Genomic DNA, 19838 nt, shown 5'->3' with positions numbered 1-19838 from the left:
TGCTAAGTGTGTGACTGTGAGTTGGCTCGGCCCTCCCTCACGCATCTTTGGTTCATTGGTTGACACTGCGTGTCTGACAGGAGTGAAGGCGGTTAGTCTGAGCAGACCGTCAGAACGAATGTGTGTGCGCACTTAGGCCTATATTTTATTTCTTTTTTGTTCTTTGAATTCATTATATTCATTTAAATCTTTTGATTATTCACATCTTAATTTTTTTATAAATAGATTCGGCTCTTCTGAAATGCAAGCCGGCTCCCAACGTTCACCTACAAGAGCCGACTCGTTCGCGAATGACCCATCACTACTGTTTATGCACCTTGTTAATTGGTGAGCATTTAGTGTTTACATTGACAGCCGCAAGTTGTACCAATACATCCTTGATCACCAAGCATGTCGAGAGCTACGATCAAAGACAAACTTGACATGTACTACTACAAATTATCCATTATGAATGGAAATGCCAACTTATGTAAATAAGATATTTCTGTTTTTTTTTTTTTTTAATACATTTGCAAACATTCTAAAAACCTGTTTTCACTGTCATTATGGGGTATTGTGTGTAGATTACTGAGGAAAATAAATGCATTTTAGAATAATCCTGTAACGTAACAAAATGTGAAAAAAGGGAAGGGGTCTGAATACCTTTCGACTGCACTGTATGTGTGTTTAATATCTGTCTTTGTCTGTGTTGTCCTCAGAATGTCCAGTGTGTGAGTGATGGCTGCAGCGTAATCAAGTGTTCTGGAGGGGGACGTCAGTGTTGCGTCAGGAGCAGTAATCCAGCACTGCCACCTTCAGGTCTGGGGAACTCTTACACCGAAACGTATAACAAAATGTTTATTTCACCTTGGCCCCATATGCTGCGATGTTTGACCCATGACCTCTTCTCCCAGGGCCCAGTGGCAGTGTATTCAGGTTGTTTACTATCAGGCCTGTAAGTGACATCCTCGTCGCACATCCAGCAGCTGGCCTTAACCAAGGACCTCATCATCCAAGGGCACCGTGGGAGAGATGAAGATCACCACTCATACAGTGCTGGGCACTCGCAATGATTTCAAGGTAGCAATTCGCTGTCTCTCCTCTTCCCACCTTCTTTCAAAATGTCACCATCTGGATGATAAGTCTGTGGCCAGAGGCTGTTTAGATTGTCTGTTAGTCTCTTACACAGACATTGCCTTCCCATAGGCTTCATGTGATAAGGATGGTGTCACCTTCCTGAACCACAGATGGAGTGAACTTACTTTGCACCTTGGTATGGATCCCAAATGTTGTATTTACTTAGTCCATCTCCTCTTTCTCTCCCCAGGCCTGAGGATCTGTGGGGGTCCGGGAGGTCCCAGTCCCTTAAAGTTGGGTCATCTTATCCTAGGCTTTAAAGCTGTTTACACTATGATTTTGAACATTCAAAGCAAGTGGGAAACCTACATGGCAGGCATTGTTGTCACCTTAGCTCGCTACATAACTTCTGAGGGGGGGGGGCTTGAAGTTGGGGGGGTGCTGGCTGTTAGCTGGGCCGGGGGCACTGGAGCAGTGAGGGCCGCCTGGAGGCTCTCTCTCTCTCTGAGGACCTTTCCCTTACTGACCACGAGGGCGAGCTGCGCTGGAGGAAGGAGCTGTTCTTCCAGGCGGGGAGGAGGAGCGTGATGGAAAACCTGAAGGGCCAGAGCGATCATGGGCTGTTGCCCAGCTTCAGGACTGTCTTGCTGGGAGGCCTACATGAGGAGCTCATCTGCACGCTAGACTCCCGTGAGTGTTGATGTCCCTTTATTTGACCATTGGGAGCTGAGTGAGAACACATTGGGATTTACACCAGGGGTTGCAGTGGAGCTATTTATTGTCTCAGGCCCTGTCTCATTCTCTTCCCCTATTCCACACTTGATGTGTACAGTCTCTAAAATGTGCATTTGTGTGTGAATTCCTGGGGGGGCAGGTGTCTGAGTGCATGTCACAGGCTCATTTTGCACTCTTTCTGTCAGACGGCCATATAAATAGAAAAATGGCTGGTGGAAAACAAGTATAGACCTACTGTTATCTGAATGCTGACTCTCTTTAATGACAATAGCTGTCTCTTGTGCTCCAGTTGCAGTGGGGAGCAGGGAGAACCTGGGAGGGGCCACCCGCTGCCTGGCCTGTATAGCTGAAGTGCTGGGCTGCCTGGTCGAGGGGGGCTGAGGAGCAGGCTGGCTGCTAACTCCGTATGGAGCCATGCCTTCTCCCTCCTGGTGTGGGAAGACCTGCCAGGCGGCGTCCAGGCCCTGGCCACAGAGATCCAACTGGCTCAGCAGGTCAGACCCATACTGATACTAAGAACTTCTAACCCTACATTTTAAGTGCTGCTAATGTCTGCATATTTGCACCATAATGCTTTCTCCCTGCAATTTAAATTCCTGAAAAAACTGCTGTCAAGAACAAAGGGAAACAAGGAAAGGCAGCCTTTCCTAGTGACAGTATATGACTGCCCCCTACAGGCCAGATTTACTGGTGCGTGCTCCACTGCACTGAGGGGGCGGGGCAGGTGCTTATACGACAAGCTGTGATGTCATCACAGTGATCTCCATTGGTCAAGGCAAGGTCCCACCCCTTGGGGTGTTGCAAGAAGTGGAGTGCCCTCCCAGATTGGACCTCTCACGTGAGTTAACTGCCCAGTTCCAATTCCCCCCTAGACCAGGGTTTTTCATTGTTAGTCCTGGGTGGCCAAAACACTCCTGGTTTCCATCCTCTCCTTCTAATCAGGGACTGATTCAAACACCAGGTGGGACACCAGGTGAGTGCAATTAACTACCAGGTAGAAACAAAAAACAGAATTGTTTTGGCACTCCAGGACCGGAATTGAAAAGCCATTCCCTTTCGCCTAGCCAAATTCTCATGGCAAAGCTATTTTGATGAGTTATCGCAACTCTTTTAGCTGGAACAATACCCCTAAAAACAACCCCGAACTGGAGGCTGCTGAGGGGAGGACGGCTCATAATGTCTGGAACGAAGTTAATGGAATGGCGTCAAACACGCAGTGGTGAAGGTTGACGGCCCATTGGTGCCCGAACTCGTCGCATCAAGCGCCTCCGTCTGCTATTGGTACGTTCCAATAAAGGGCAGGGCTGTCACCATGGAGAGAGAGGCTGGCTGATCTGAAAGACCACTGTGTGCCACATGCAAGACAAAAGCCTTGTTCACACTGCAAACCTTAGTGCTCAAATCAGTTTTGTTTTGGAATCCAAACAGCAAGTTACAAGTGACCAAATAGGATGTGTGTGTGTTCAGACAGCAGTCATTTGCTGACATAGCTATGCTAGTTGTCATGGTAACGGCCAGTGTGTGCACAGTGGTGTAGGCTGATTGGTGGCGGAAGTCATGCTTCCTATCCCTCAGAAGTTATGTAGCGAGCTAAGGTGACAACAATGCCTGCCATGTAGGTTTCCCACTTGCTTTGAATGTTGAAAATCATAGTGTAAACAACTTTAAAGCCCCAAAGGATAAGATGGCCCAACTTTAAAGATGTGTCCTTTTGGGCTAGACACAGCAATCAACTAGCTAGCTATGCAGCTGTTTAGCTTTCTAGCACATTCGCTATGTTTGTAAAAAAATTAACAATCTGTCAACAGAGGAGCTAGCGAGCTACAATATATGCCAAATAAAAGTCTCAAAACCACTTTGCCTGGTATCAGATTTGTATCTGATTTCAAACCACCTACGATTGTGGCTTGAAATATCCGATTTCATGTGCTTTTTGGATGTTCAGACTGCAGGAAATTTGAATCGGATATGCATATTAAAAAAAAAAAATAAAAAAAAATATGTATCATTTCAAACTGCCAATGTGAACAAGACATTCTTACTGTATGTATGTGGGACGTGCTGATCAGTAAGTGTGTGGATTCTTGTGTGCCCTTGACATGTTTTTAGGCTTTGGGGTTTTGCTCAATTTCGAGGTTGGTTCTGTCTGGGTATGATTGGAACCATCCTTGTTGGTCAGGGTGTGTTGCACCTTTTGCGTCCTTAGTTTCAACTGTACTGGCACAGGTGATATTTAAAAGCGTCTGGCCCAGTGCTCCAGTTGGCCTTTCCATTCATAATGGCTAATTTTGTAGTAGTACATGTCATGTTTGGTCATTTCCAGTTGTCTTTGATCATAGTTCTAGACATGCTTGGTGATCAAGGATGTAGAGTGGTAGAACTTGCGGCTGTCAATGTAAACACTAAATGCTCACCAATTAACAAGGTGCATAAAAACAGAATGTACAGTGTATTCAGAAAGTATTCAGACTCCTTCCCTTTTTTCCACATGTTACATTGCAGCCTAATATTACATTTTTTCCCCCCTCACTAATCGATACACAATACACCAAACTGACAAAGCGAGAACAGGTTTAGAAACCTTTGCACATTTATTACAAATAAACGGAAATACCTTATTTGCATAAGTATTCAGACCCTTTGCTATGAGACTCGAAATTGAGCAACAGGTGCATCCTGTTTCCATTGATCATCCTTGAGATGTTTCTACAACTTGATTGGAGTCCACCTGTGGTACATTAAATTGATTGGACATGATTTGGAAAGGCACACACCTACAGTATCTATATAAGGTCCCAAAGTTGACAGTCAATATCAGAGCAAAAATTAAGCCATGAGGTCGAAGGAATTGTCCGTAGAGCTCTGTGACAGGATTGTATCGAGGCACAGATCTGGGGAAGGGTGCCAAAACATTTACAGCTTTGAAGGTCCCCAAGGACACAGTGGCCTCCATCATTCTTAAATGGAAGATGTTTGGAACAACCAAGACTCTTCCTCGAGCTGGCTGCCTGGGCTAACTGAGCAATCGGGGCTGAAGATCACTCTGACAGAGCTCCAGAGGTCCTATGAAGTTGGCAGAACCTTCCAGAAGGACAACTATCTCTGCAGCACTCCACCAATCAGGCCTTCATGGTAGAGGTCTTTTTGGGGATCCCGAGTGGCGCAGCGGTATAAGGCACTGCATCTCAGTGCTAGAGGCATCACTACAGACCCTGGTTTGATTCCAGGCTGTATTACAACCGGTTGTGATTGGGAGTCCCATAGGGCGGCACACAACTGGACCAGGGTCGTCCGGGTTAGGGTTTGGCTGGAGTAGGCCGTCAGTGTAAATAAGAATTTGTTCTTAACTGACTTGCCTAATTAAATAAAGGTTAATTAAAATGTAAAGTGGCCAGACAAAAGCCACTCCTCGGTAAAAGGCACATGACAGCCCGCTTGGAGTTTGCCAAAAGTTACCTAAAGGAGTCAGACCATGAGAAACACAATTGTTTGGTCTGATGAAACTAAGATGAAACTCTTTGACCTGAATGGCAAGCGTCATGTCTGGAGGAAACCTGGCACCATGGCACCATCCCTACGGTGAAGCATGGTGGTGGCAGCATCATGAAGTGGGGATGTTTTTCAGTGGCAAGGACTGATAGACTAGTCAGGATCGATGGAAAGATGAATGGAGCAAAGTACAGAGAGATCCTTAATGAAAATATTATCCAGAGTGCTCAGGACCTCAGACTGGGGCAAAGCTTCACCTTCCAAATGGATAATGACCCTAAGCACAGAGCAACGACAACACAGGAGTGGCTTCGGGACAAGTCTCTGAATATCCTTGATTGGCCAAGCCAGAGCCCGGACTTGAACCCAATCAAACATCTCTGGAGATACCTGAAAATAGCTTTGCAACGATGCTCCCCATCCAACCTGACAGAGCTTGAGGATCTGTAGAGAAGAATGTGAGAAACTCCCATTACAGGTGCGCAAGCTTGTAGCATCATACCCAAGAAGACTTGAGATTGTAATCTCTGCCAAAGATGCTTCAACCAAGAACTGAGTAAAGGGTCTGAATACTTACAGTTGAAGCCGGAAGTTTCCATAACTTAGCCAATTGCATTTAAACTCAGTTTTTCACAATTCCGGATATTTAATCCTAGAAGAAAATCCCTGTCTTAGGTAAATTAGGATCACCACTTCATTTAAAGAATGTGAAATGTCAGAATAATAGTAGAGAGAATGATTAATTTCAGCTTTTATTTCTTTCATCACATTCCCAGTGGGTCAGAAGTTTATATACACTCAATTAGTATTTGGTAGCATTGCCTTTAAATTGTTTAACTTGGGTCAAACATTTTGGGTAGCCTTCCACAAGCTTCCCACAATAAGTTGGGTGAATTTGGGCCCATTTCTCCTGACAGAGCTGGTGTAACTGAGTCAGGTTTGTAGGCCTCCTTGCTCACACACACTTTTTCAGTTCTGTCCACAAATTTTCTATAGGATTGAGGTCAGGGCTTTGTGATGGCCACTCCAATATGACTTTGTTGTCCTTAATAGGGCTAGCGTGACAGCAGTTGACCAACATCCGGTGAAATTGGAGAGCGCCAAATAGAAAATAGTAATATTAAACACTCATGAAAATACAAGTGTCTTACATCATTCAAAAGCTTAGAATCTTGTTAATCAAATTGCGTTGGCCGATTTACAATAGGCTTTACGGCAGCAGCATAGCATGCGATTGTCTGAGGACAGCGCCCCACATCAGCATATTTTTCAACCAGCACAGGTGTCACAATCACAAATAGCGATAAAATAAATCACTTACTTTTGAAGATCTTCCTCTGTTTGCAATCCCAAGGCTCCCAGCTACACAATGAATGGTCGTTTTGTTCGATAAAGTCCTTCTTTATATACCAAAAAGTCAGTTTAGTTTGCGCCATTGATTTCAGTAATCCTGTCTTCAACATGCAGACAAAGGAATCCAAATATTTACATAGGAACTTCATCCTAACAAGTCAAACAATGTTTCTAATTAATCCTCAGGTACTCTATCTAAATAAATGATAACATTTAATACGGAAAGTAGTATGTTCAATAGGAAAGGAAAATAACGAAGAGCACGCCCTCATTCACGCTTGCCAAAACATTACTTTTCTTATGGAGCGCACTTTAGAAAAACTACAACTACTTGTTTGTTTTTCAAAAAACAAGTCTGAAACCTTGTATAAAGACTGTTGACATCTAGGTACTGCAATCTTGGAGACAGAAATCAGATTGCACAATAGATTTGCATTGGAAGAGCCTGGGTGCTCCAAAAAATAATTTCTGGTTGGATTTTCTTCGATTTTCGCCTGCTATATCAATTCTGTTGTACCCACCCTTCAAAGTGTTTTCTAACCATGCTACCAATTATATGCATATCAGGCCTAGCTTCTGGGCCTGAGTAACAGGCAATTTACTTTGGGCACGTTAAACAGGCGGAAAGTCTGAAGTAAGACATTTTGCCACAACTTTTTGGAAGTATGCTTGGGATCCTTGTCGATTTGGAAGACCCATTTGCGACAAAGCTTTAGCCTCCTGACTGATGTCTGATATATTGCTTCAATATATCCACATACTTTTCCTCTTCATGATGCCATCTATTGTTTGAAGTGCACTAGTCACCAGTCAGTGCAGCAAAGCACCGCCACAAGAACACCATCCACAAGAACACCACCATTCACGGTTGGGATGGTGTTCTTCAGCTTGCAAACATAACGATGGTCATTATGACTAAACAATTCTATTTTTGTTTCATCAGACCAGAGGACATTTCTCCAAAAAGTACGGTCATTGTCCCCATGTGCAGTTGCAAACCGTAGTCTGGCTTTTTTGTGTGGAGGTTTTGGAGCACTGGCTTCTTGATTGCTGATTGGCATTACAGGTTTTGTCGCTATAGGACTTGTTTTACTGTGGATATAGATACTTTTGTACCTGTTTCGTCCAGTATCTTCACAACGTTCTTTGCTGTTGTTCTGGGATTGATTTGCACTTTTCGCACCAAAGTACGTTCTTCTCTAGGAGACAACGTGTCTCCTTCCTGAGCGGTATGACGGTTGCATGGTCCCATGATGTCTATACTTCCGTACTATTTTTGTACAGATGAATGTGGCACTTTCAGGCATTTGGAAATTGCTCCCAAAGATGAACCAGACTTGTGGAGGTCTTGGCCATGATGTCAAGCAAAGAGGCACAGAGTATGAAGATAGGCCTTGAAATACATCCACAGGTACACCTCCAATTGACTCAAATTATGTCAATTAGCCTATCAGAAGCTTCTAAAGCCATGACATAATTTTCTGGAATTTTCCAAGCTGTTTAATCTTAGTGAATAGGGGGCACTGTTTTCACTTTGGGAAAAAATCGTACCCAAATTAACCTTTTGCCAATAGGTGGCGCAATTAGCATTTTTTATTTCTGAGTGTCACCAAATTAAACTGCCTCGTGCTCAATTCTTGATCGTACAATATGCATATTATTAATTCTATTGGATAGAAAACACTTTCTAGTTTCTATAGACGTTGGAATTTTGTCTGTGGGTGACCCAGAACTCTTTCTACAGCGAAATCCATGACAGGTACTGCGATGGTCTGAGAGCGAAGCTCTGATTTCAGATCAGTTTTGAAAGTCTCTGTATATCCTATGGAACGACATGAACTGCACCCGCCTTCCCCTGGATGTCAGTAACCAATGAGAAGTGGAATGGGCTTTCTGCGTAGCTCTCAGAGGTTATAAAACGCGAAGGAGTGAGGGTAGCCCCCCTTTCGACTCTTGCCATTACGCAGAAGAGGACCTCGGGACGCCATTTTCAGAGGCTCGGTTATCAACGTGAAATGTATCTGTCTGTAATTTAATTCGATATAGGAGTTAGAAACATCATAACGTAGTTAATCTGAACCGTTTTATAGCAATTTAGATCCGTTTAGTGCGATTTTGAGGCATTGCTTTGTTATGCACTTTCAAGCATCGGGCACGTTTATGGGTCCCGGTCGAACGTTAGTGGTCATTTCGACGGACAGAGGACATCTTTCGACCAAAAGAAGATTAGACCCAAGAAAGGATGCATTGCCCAAGAATCTGATGGAAAATCACCTCATAGTAAGAAATATTTAATATGATAAATCGTTGTTCTGTCGAAATATTTTAAACGCATAATCCGCCATTTTGTTTGCTATAGCTTCGCTTGGCGAACCCTGTATTGCACAGTAAGGATAATTTTAGAAATGTAAATCAGCGATTGCATTAAGAACTAATTTGTCTTTCGATTCCTGTCAACCCTGTATTTTTTAGTCAAGTATATGATTAGCTTTCAATTAAACTAGATCACTATGAAAGATGGCGTCCGACATGTTCAGACTTGATTTGCTACTATTTTCATTGTATGACCACGTTTTTTTATGGCTAAATATGCACATTTTCGAACAAACAATATATGTATGTTGTAATATGATGTTACAGGAGTGTCATCGGAAGAATTCTGAAAAGGTTAGTGAAAGAATTTATATCTTTTGGCGATGTTTACGTTATCGCTCTCTTTGGCTAGAATCTATGCTCTGGTAACGTTTGCATATGTGGTATGCTAATATAACGATTTATTGTGTTTTCGCAAAAAATCTGAAATGTTGTCTGAATTCACAAGATCTGTGTCTTTCCATTGCTATGCTTTGTCTATTTTTATGAAATGTTTTATGATGAGTAAATTGGTCATACACGTTGCTCTCTATAGTAATTCTAGTCGCTTTGGTGAGATTTGTGTTGGTGGCTGCAATGGCAAACTATGATTTATACCTGAAATATGCACATTTTTCTAACAAAACCTATCCTATACCATAAATATGTTATCAGACTGTCATCTGATGAGCTTTTTTCTTGGTTAATGGCTATCAATATCTTAGTTTAGCCGAATTGGTGATAGCTACTGGTGTTGAGAAAAAATGGTGGACAAAGAAAAAGGGTGTCTTTTGCTAACATGGTTAGCTAATAGATTTACATATTTTGTCTTCCCTGTAAAACATTTTAAAAATCTGAAATGGTGACTTGATTCACAAGATCTGTATCTTTCATTAGGTGTCTTGGACTTGTGATTTAATGATATTTAGATGCTACTATTTAAATGTGACGCTATGCTAGCGATGCTAATCAGTGTGTGGGGGGTGGGGGGGGTGGGGGGGGATCCCGGATCCGGGTTTCAGAGGCAGTAAAAGTTAAACGGCCTCGTACTCTGTTCTAGATCATACGATATGCATATTATTATTACTATTGGATAGAAAACACTCTGAAGTTTCTAAAACGGTTTGAATTATATCTGTGAGTAAAACAGAACTCATTTGTCAGCAAACTTCCAAACAGGAAGTGAAAATTCTGAAAATGGGGCTCTGTGTCAGGCCTTGCCTATTCAATTGCCTTATATTTATGGATCTGTATGCACTTCATACGCCTTCCACTAGATGTCAACAGGCAGTAGAATGTTGAATGGGGTGTCTAGCTTGATGTGAGACCGAATGAGAGCTTTTGGAGTGACAGGTCCGCCCTATTGGCAGTATTTAGCCGCGCACCAGGGAACCCCACATTGTCTTCTGAAATGCGTTAGGTATACACGACAATGCTCACGACAATGTGTTTGGCTATTGTGGTGAGCTAACAAATATATATTGTGTTTTCGCTGTAAAACATTTTAAAACTCGGACATGTTTGCTGGATTCACAAGACGTTTATCTTTCATTTGCTGTATTGGACTTGTTAATGTGTGGTAGTTAAATATTTAAAAATAATATTTTTGAATTTCGCGTGCTGCGAAGGCAGCGGAATGTTGTGGGTGTTCTGCTAGCGGAACCCCGGGGCGAGAAAGGTTAAAGGCTCAGTCAACTTAGTGTATGTCTGACCCACTGGAATTGTGATACAGTGAAATAATCTCTCTGTAAACAAACAATTGTTGGAAAAATTACTTGTGTCATGCACAAAGTAGATGTCCTAACTGACTTGCCAAAACTATAGTTTGTTAATTAACAAGAAATTTGTGAGTGGTTGAAAAACGAGTTTTAATGACTCCAACCTAAGTGTATGTAAACTTCCGACTTCAAGTGTATGTCAATAGATTAAATATATTTTTTTATAAATGTGCAACATTTTCAAAAAACCTGCTTTTGCTTTTTCATTACGGGGTGTCGTGTGTAGATTATTATTTTTTTTAATTAGTTTTAGAATAAGGCTGTAACGTAACAAAATGTGGTAAGAAATCAAGGGGTCTGAATACTTTTCGAATGCACTGTATGTGTGTACGCTACATTATATCCCTGTTGGTCATATCTGTTCATCTACTTCCCTCTGTGTGTGTGTGTGTGTGTGTGTGTGTGTCCCCCAGGTGCCCTGTTGAAAGCGATATATGTGTGTGTGTGTGTGTGTGGAGCGGCCTGGTCATCTACCACTCTCAGCAGTCCCTGGAGGAGTAGCTCATTCAGCGCTGGGGCGGAGGAGTGGAGATCCACACCTGGTCCTTCCTGCCCCGCAGTTCAGGACTGGTTAAGAAGAGCCATGGGTGGGTTCATTAAGGCATGCAATGGAAACCATTTAACAAGACATGGTTCGAATTCAGCACAAAGCACTTCCCTTCTTCCATCGTTCTCCCCACCATCTCTCTCACTTTGTATTGTTGCAACTGTAGGTGCCAGTGGTATTGGCAGTCGTCTACATGTGAACCGACAACAGACTCCATCATCCACGCTGTCCTCTACCTGGAGCAGATGCTAACAACTTGTGAGAACACACACACACACACACACACACACACACACACACACACACACACACACACACACACACACACACACACACACACACACACACACACACACACACACACACACACACACACACACACACACAGAGAGAGAGACTAAGACACATTCACTCACGCACAACAACACATACAGAGGATACCAATCACACTGTTTTGTGGCCCAGTTGGAAGAGCATGGGGCATGCGATGTTAGGTTTGAGGGTTCAATTGCCACTGATTCAAAAATGTATGCACGCACGCACAGCTTTTAAATCGCTTTGGATAAATATATCTGCTAAATGGAGTATTATATGTTATTATCGCCATGGCAAGCACTCATTCTCCATCTCTCTCCTCAGGTGGCGGTTGGCAGGAGAGTAAAAGGTGGCACGCGTCAAAGCCCGTCTCCCCCTACGGGTGGAAGTCTCCTTCTCTGAGGACTTTCTGCTCTCACTGCAACAGCACCTCCTGCTGGTCTAAATTGGCAAGACACGGCTGGCACGAAACTTGCTGCAGGTTAGCCATCCGGCCTTACAACACTTACTCAAAGCCACACTTAAGAAAGGGGTTAACTATACCGTTCATTGGACAGGCAAACTTTGTACTTTCCTCCAAAAAAAGGAATGAGTGACTTTCCACTTCAATTCATCCATCATTATGCTCTCTGACTGGGTGTGCCAGAACCTTTTTAGTGCATTAGTAGTTTAGAGTTAAAAGCATAGTTTTAGGATTTAATGAGGTTCTGAGGTTCCTTTACTATATTTATAGCCAGCATCCACACTTCCTTCCTGTTTCTACAGTAATATTTCTGACCGCTTCCTGTTTACAGTGTACAGTTGTGGTTGTTCCTCTCAGTGCTGCAGGCATTTTATTTCACATGTACAATGTATTGACCATTTACTAGCACAAACGTTTCAAAACTTGTCTCGTCTTAAAATGGCTTCCATGTTGTTGGTTTCTTTGACCATCCGCAAGTTTTGACGCTTAACCTGCCACCCTATTCTTCATTTCTAAACCCAATAGAATAATTATTTTCAGCATGGCGTGGAATATATACGATCGCCAACCCCACCAACGCATACCTCTTCTCCAGGCGATGGAGGAGGCCTGTGGTGACATAGACGAGGGGGCATGCCAGGGCTAGATACGCAACTTCAGACACTATTGACCCCGCTGTTTAGCCAGAGAGAACATCGCTTGTGATGTTGATGAGGTGCTGTGGCTCGACCCGAATAGGAGACAGGATGCACCCTAATTGTTTTTTTCTTTATAGTAACAAGCCAATTTGTTTTGTCAGTTACTGTTCATCCCAAAATCTGGATGAAAATACAATGTTTTGAGAAAGAAATATATTTCTATTCCCCCCCCCCCCCTTGCATTTCTGTTTATAGTGTAAATATATGCTGAATATGCATACGTACTGTATAGTTTTGTGCACCTGTGAGTGCTATGACAAACTGGCGTGGACTCCACTGAACATGCAAAAGACACAAGATGGTAGTGTTTTACATTTGTCACATCCGTGTGTAGTTGGTGTGTGTATAAGAGATACTCATTTGATGGTTTGTGTGTAGAGTTTTGATGCAGAAACACAATTTTGAGAAGAGTTAAAATAGTTTGAATGAAGTTTTTGGTTTTGAAGAGATGTGTGACGTTTTGCAGGTTGTGTGTTTTGTGTGTAGCGTCTAGAGAAAAGGAGCCATAGTTTCAGAAATCATGTTTAACCTTTCTAAATCAAATCAAATCAAATCAAATTTATTAGTCACATACACATGGTTAGCAGATGTTAATGCGAGTGTAGCGAAATGCTTGTGCTTCTGGTTCCGACAATGCAGTAATAACAACAAGTAATCTAACCTAACAATTCCGCAACTACTAATATGTACATAAAGATATATGAATGAGTGATGGTACAGACGGCATAGGCAAGGTGCAGTAGATGGTATAGAGTACGGTATATACCTATGAGATGAGTACTGTAGGGTATGTAAACATAAAGTGGCATAGTTTAAAGTGGCTAGTGGTACATGTATTACATAAAGATGGCAAGATGCAGTAGATGATATAGAGTACAGTATATACATATACATAAGAGATGTGTAATGTAGGGTATGTAAACATTATATTAGGTGGCATTGTTTAAAGTGGCTGGTGGTACATTTTTACATAATTTCCATCAATTCCCATTTTTAAGGTGGCTGGAGCTGAGTCAGTTTGTTGGCAGCGGCCGCTAAATGTTAGTGGTGGCTGTTTAACAGTCTGATGGCCTTGAGATAGAAGCTGTTTTTCAGTCTCTCGGTCCCTGCTTGGATGCACCTGTACTGACCTCGCCTTCTGGATGATAGCGGGGTGAACAGGTAGTGGCTTGGGTGGTTGTTGTCCTTGATGATCTTTATGGCCTTCCTGTGACATCGGGTGGTGTAGGTGTCCTGGAGGGCAGGTAGTTTGCCCCGGGTGATGCGTTCTGCCGACCTCACTACCCTCTGGAGAGCCTTACGGTTGTGTGCGGAGCAGTTGCCGTACCAGGCGGTGATACAGCCCGACAGGATGCTCTCGATTGTGCATCTGTAGAAGTTTGTGAGTGCTTTTGGTGACAAGCCGAATTTCTTCAGCCTCCTGAGGTTGAAGAGGCGCTGCTGCGCCTTCTTCACAACGCTGTCTGTGTGGGTGGACCAATTCAGTTTGTCCGTGATGTGTACACCGAGGAACTTAAAACTTTCCACCTTCTCCACTACTGACCCGTCGATGTGGATAGGGGGGAGCTCCCTCTGCTGTTTCCTGAAGTCCACAATCATCTCCTTTGTTTTTTCTGAACCACCCATCCCGGATCCGGGATAATTGTCATCAGAAACGCTGACTAGCATAGCCTAGCCTAGCGCCACAGGTATATAATTTCATGAAATCACAAGTGCAATATTGCAAAACACAGCTTAGCCTTTTGTTAATCCATCTGTCGTCTCAGATTTTGAAATTATGCTTTACAGCGAAAGCAATACAAGCGTTTGTGTAAGTTTATCGATCGCTCGACAAAACAATAAGTACACCTAGCATCAGGTAACTTGGTCACGAAAAGCAGAAAAGCAATCAAATTAATCGTTTACATTTGATCTTCGGATGTTTTCAAAAACTGTAATGATAAACCTTCAGTTTTTTGAAACTGCACTCTAGAGTTGTAGGCCTAGATATCTCCAATCCTAAAATAAAATGGAGCATACATAAAAAAACAAGTACTTTTTTCCCCCCTTGTCAACCACACGTCTCTGCTTTTCTGCTTCATAAAAAGCTGAAGCCTGGAACTCCTTCCAGGTCATCTCTCTCTCCATTCCTTGGCCTTGGTTGCCTGAAGACTCACCCTGAATTTAATCCTGCTGCTCTATTGCTCTCTACGTACATTCATTGTGTAAAACTGTAAAACAGTTTGGCCGGAGCGATGTGGATGGTTAGCCAAGGAATGGCCTTGGTACGTAAAAAATAAGTTTGCAGGACAATAAACATATTTTCCTGTGAAACCTGTACATATGTGAGGGCTGTTGGTCCTGTTTCAGCTCCAGATGACAACACCTGCACACACTCAGAGGGTTGCAGGTTTGCCAACTTCCTTTTGGTCACTCATTTTAATCTGAGAAATATCCAATAAACCAAAGATGTTGCTTTAACTGTGAATGTACTTTATTGCACACAATCTTCAAATAAAATGGAGCATACATAAAATAAACAAGTTATTATAATTGATTTACATGTGTGAGAAAGAGGGGGCATGTTTTTAAACTCAAACTGTACACGTTAAGCAATACTGTATTACAATATTATCAATCACACTTTGATTTGATAGATATTTTGAGTAATATAGTAATTATGTAGATATTTATAATGGATACCATATGTAGGCCTAGCTATCGAAAATAAAACGGAGCATACATAAAATAAGTAATTACTATATGTTTACTTTGGGGATAACGTGTATGTGTGACAGAGTGTACATGTTGTGTTTTATGTTTCCTTGTCAGCCACCCATCTCTGCTTTGTCAGTCTTGATAGCCCCGGTGCATGCACTTCTGGGTGAGGCTGTCAAGGGGCAGGGGTGGAGTGCATGGCAGAGATCTGAAAGCGACACATAAATTCACAGTAAGCATACATCTCATCGACGTGTTTGTGTGTGCACATCTAGAATGGCATTCATAGCTTTTCATTTCAGGCAACACTGTAGGCTACACCTCATTAGCCTACAGTGTTCTTAACTGACTTGCTTAGTTAAATAAAGGTTTTAAAAGACTATTCTTGTTTTGCTGGGGGCTGCATTTATTGGTCTCGGCAGAACCGCAAAGACCGGCCCTGGCTGTAGGTCAGGCCCTATTGTGCCCTATTCGGACGGGATTAGTTTTACTGGGGGACGCTGTGTGTAATGTAATTATGTGCACGAGCACACAACACCACATCTGTAATGTTTGTCCCATCCTAATCTGCCATGTCAGTAATTGTTACATGGCAGGAGAGTAACAATTCCAACCAAAATAACCAATTTTTTTCCCGCGAAATCCAAGGTCCTCTGTTAATACTAGTCCCTTGCGAATAGACATCCCTGTGTTTTGAGAGAAATGTCTGTGGTTTTTCTTTTTTATTTTTTTTATTTTTTAGCATTTTCCAATTAACAACATTCAAGACAAAAGTGAAAAGATATTAGAATAATTGAATAACAATAATGCAATAATTGAATAACATGCATACATATATTTTGCAACGCTTGCAAATGCGTCTCAATATACACTGCAATCTTCGAGAGAGGTAGTTAGCAAACCAGGCCAAAGACCCCTCAGAGACACCAATACTCCTTAGCCTGCCCACAAGAATGGAATGGTCTACCGTATCAAAAGCTTTGGCAAAGTCAATAAAAATAGCAGCACAACATTGCTTAGAATCAAGGGCAATGGTGACACCATTGAGAACCTTTAAGGTTGCAGTGACACATCCAAAACCTGAGCGGAAACCAGATTGCATACCAAAGAGAATACTATAAACATGAAAAAAGCCAGTCAGTTGTTTACTGACAAGTTTTTCCAACACTTTTGACAAACAGGGCGAAATAGAAATAAACCTATAACAGATAGAAACAGCTTTAAATAAAGGATGAAATGTGGCTGCCTTCCAAGCAATGGGAACCTCCCCAGAGAGAAGAGTTAGGCTTGACGATTATAAGGGCAGCAACCTTAAAGAAGAAAGGGTCTAAACCATTTGACCCAGATGTGTTTTGGGGGTCAAGTTTAAGGAGCTCCTTTAGCACCTCGGACTCAGTGACCGCCTGCAGGGAGAAACTTTGTAGCGGGGCAGGGGAAAAAGAGGGAGGAGCATCAGGGCTAGTCGCATTAGAAGGGGTGGGAGATGAGGAAATATTGGACAGGCAAGGAGGCATGGTGGAGTCAAATAGGAATCCTGACTTAATGAAGTGGTGATTTAAATAGCTCAGCCATGTGCTTCTTGTCAGTAACAACCACATCATCAACTTTAAGGGACATGGGCAGCTGGGAGGAGGAGGGTTTATTCTCCAGGTATTTTTTTCCAGAACTTATTGGGGTTAGACCCACAGAGAAAAAACTGCTCCTTAAAGTAACTAACTTTGGCCATCCGGATAGCCTGAGTGCACTTATTTCTCATTTGCCTGAATGACAGACAATCAGCCTGAGTATGCGTGTGCCGAGCCTTTCGCCAAATGCAATTCTTGAAGTGGAGTAACTCTGCAAGATCATGGTCGAACCAGGGGTTGAACCTGTTTTTAATTCAAATTTTCTTTATGGGGGAGTGTTTGTTAACAATATCACTGAAAATATTTAAAAAAAAGAAGGTCCAAGCGTCTTCGACAGAAGGAATCAAGCTGATTCTATAACAGTTTACAGAGGCCAGGTCATGAAGGAAGGCTTGCTCATTTTTTTTTTTTAGCAAGAGTCTATGACAGGTCAGGAGAGGTCGTTTCACTGAGCAGCCATTACGAACACAGGCTGTAAAACAGTGATCACTAAGGTAATTACAGAAAACACCAGACTAATACCCATCAGGATTATGTGTGAGGATAACATCAAGGAGAGTAGCCTTTCCTGGGTGTTTGAAGTCAAACCTTGTGGGATTGGTAATAATCTGAGAATGATTTAGGGAGTTCCATTGCTTAGGCCTTGGTCCGGTGGTTTAAGCATGTCCCAGTTTAGGCCACCTAGCAGGACGAATTTAGACTTAGTGTAAGGGGCCAGGAGAGAGCTTAGGGCAGGTAGGGTACAGGCCGGTGTTGATGGAGGATGATAACACCCAGCAGCAGTCAACGAAGAGCTATTTGAAAGTTTAAAGCTTAAAATCAGCAAATCAAATTGTTTGGGGACAGACTTGCTGGAGACAACTGAGCACTGAAGGGGATCCTTGGTAAAGATTGCCACTCCCCCACCTTTTGGAAGATCTGTCTTGCTGAAAAAGTTATAACCAGAAAGGTTAACATCAGTATTCAAAACACTCTTTCTTAACCACGTCTCAGAAACGACCAACACATCTGGATTGGAGCTGTGAACCCACACTTTCAATTAATCAATTTTAGGTAATAAGCTTCTAGTGTTAACATGCAGAAAACCCAGGCTTTTACGAGAATCAGAATTGGGGCTAGTAACAGTAGATGGGCCAGGGAGTACATGCACATTTCCAGATATCATCAACAGTAATACAATCAATGCACGGCAGAGGATAGCGAGAGCTCTGCAGTGTTGATTTATGACATTTGAATGTGCATTAGATGGCAACAAGATCATTATTATATAGCAATTTCATCAGGTAACATGAATACAAAGCCGGCGATAGGTGGTTAGAATAGGATGGGAGGCATCATAACTGTCATTTATTGGGAAAAAATAAAGAATTTACAGGGGGCAGTTTGGAAAAAACTAATCCTCATCCTCTGGAATAACTGACATTCTGGAGTAACAATTACATTACATAATAAAACGATGCTCTGCAACACTATCAACAAGGCAGGTCCTACAGGTCCCTAGTTTTGTTGCACCTTGACTACTGTTCAGTCGTGTTGTCAGGTGCCACAAAAAAGAGCTTACGAAAATTGCTCTTGGCTCAGAACAGGGCAGCACGGCTGGCCCTTGGATGTACACAGAGAGCTAATATTAGTAATATGCATGTCAATCTCTCCTGGCTGAAAGTGGAGGAGAGATTGACTTCATCACTACTTTTATGTATGAGAGATCTTGACATGCTGAATGCACCGAGCTGTCTGTCTAAACTAGTGGCACACAGCTCGGACACCCATGCATACCCCACAAGACATGCCACAAGAGGTCTCTTCACAGTCCCCAAGTCCAGAACAGAGTATGGAAGGCAGAGTACTACATAGAGCCATGACTACATGGAACTCTATTCCACATCAAGTAACTGACGCAAGAAGTAAAATTAGATTTAAAAAACAGATTAAAAAACATGAACATGAAACAGCAGGGACTGTGAAGCAACACAAACATTGGCACAGACGCACGCACGCACGCACGCACGCACGCACGCACGCACGCACGCACGCACACACATCCATCTTTCCCAGAGTCCTTTCTCTGAGAGAAAGATATCTGGAGAGAGAGAGAAAACACTGAGATTCCATTCATTACAGGTAAGATACAATTTTAAAACCCTTTATGTAGTTCTAAATCTTTAGTACAGACCTTTTAAACATGTTATAATTAGTTATATTATTGAAAAAGGCCGGGGGGAGGCTCTATGGTCAACCAACACTTCCATCAGTCTCTAAATCCCCATCTTCAAGATGGAGCTGGTTCAGCCAATATCTCTTCCCTGCACGATATCCCGCTCCATCCAGGTTCCATATGTTTTCTTTCCCTGGATGGATCAACCGTCTTGCCTTTAGGTCCAGGTTCTGTCTTAAGGATAGAAGCGCCCATCGGCGTAATTGTTTACGATGTTGGAAAAGATTTTCCACTTGTTTCATCATGTCAAGGAATGTATCCAGCGATCATACACTGTTTACCAGGGGGCAGGGCTACCGACGTTAAGGCTAATCTGAAGATGGTGCTGGCTAAAGCTAAAACTGGCGAGTGTAGAGAGTATAGGGATATTGTTATCCACGTCGGCACCAACAATGTTAGGATGAAACAGTCAGAGGTCACCAAGCGCAACATAGCTTCAGCGTGTAAATCAGCTAGAAAGATGTCGGCATTGAGTAATTGTCTCTGGCCCCCTCCCAGTTAGGAGGAGTGATTAG

The 19838-nt window shown here is 42.6% G+C and overlaps 1 long non-coding RNA gene and 1 pseudogene across 1 annotated transcript; both read left to right on the top strand.

Annotated features, from left to right (window-relative positions):
- Positions 1 to 1425: 1425 nt before the first annotated feature.
- On the top strand, positions 1426 to 2537 carry LOC129867671 (L-fucose kinase-like; annotated as a pseudogene).
- Positions 2538 to 11198: 8661 nt separating this feature from the next.
- Positions 11199 to 12929, top strand: LOC129866634 (uncharacterized). The gene is made up of 3 exons (XR_008761506.1): positions 11199 to 11350; positions 11477 to 11568; positions 11950 to 12929. It is a non-coding gene; the product is annotated as an uncharacterized LOC129866634 (long non-coding RNA).
- Positions 12930 to 19838: the final 6909 nt, after the last annotated feature.

The sequence above is a fragment of the Salvelinus fontinalis genome, chromosome 12 (genome assembly GCF_029448725.1).
Source record: "Salvelinus fontinalis isolate EN_2023a chromosome 12, ASM2944872v1, whole genome shotgun sequence".
NCBI classification, from domain to species: Eukaryota; Metazoa; Chordata; class Actinopteri; order Salmoniformes; family Salmonidae; genus Salvelinus; species Salvelinus fontinalis.
The sequence above is the reverse complement of the archived record's forward strand: the minus strand, read 5'-3'. Positions and strand labels throughout refer to the sequence as shown.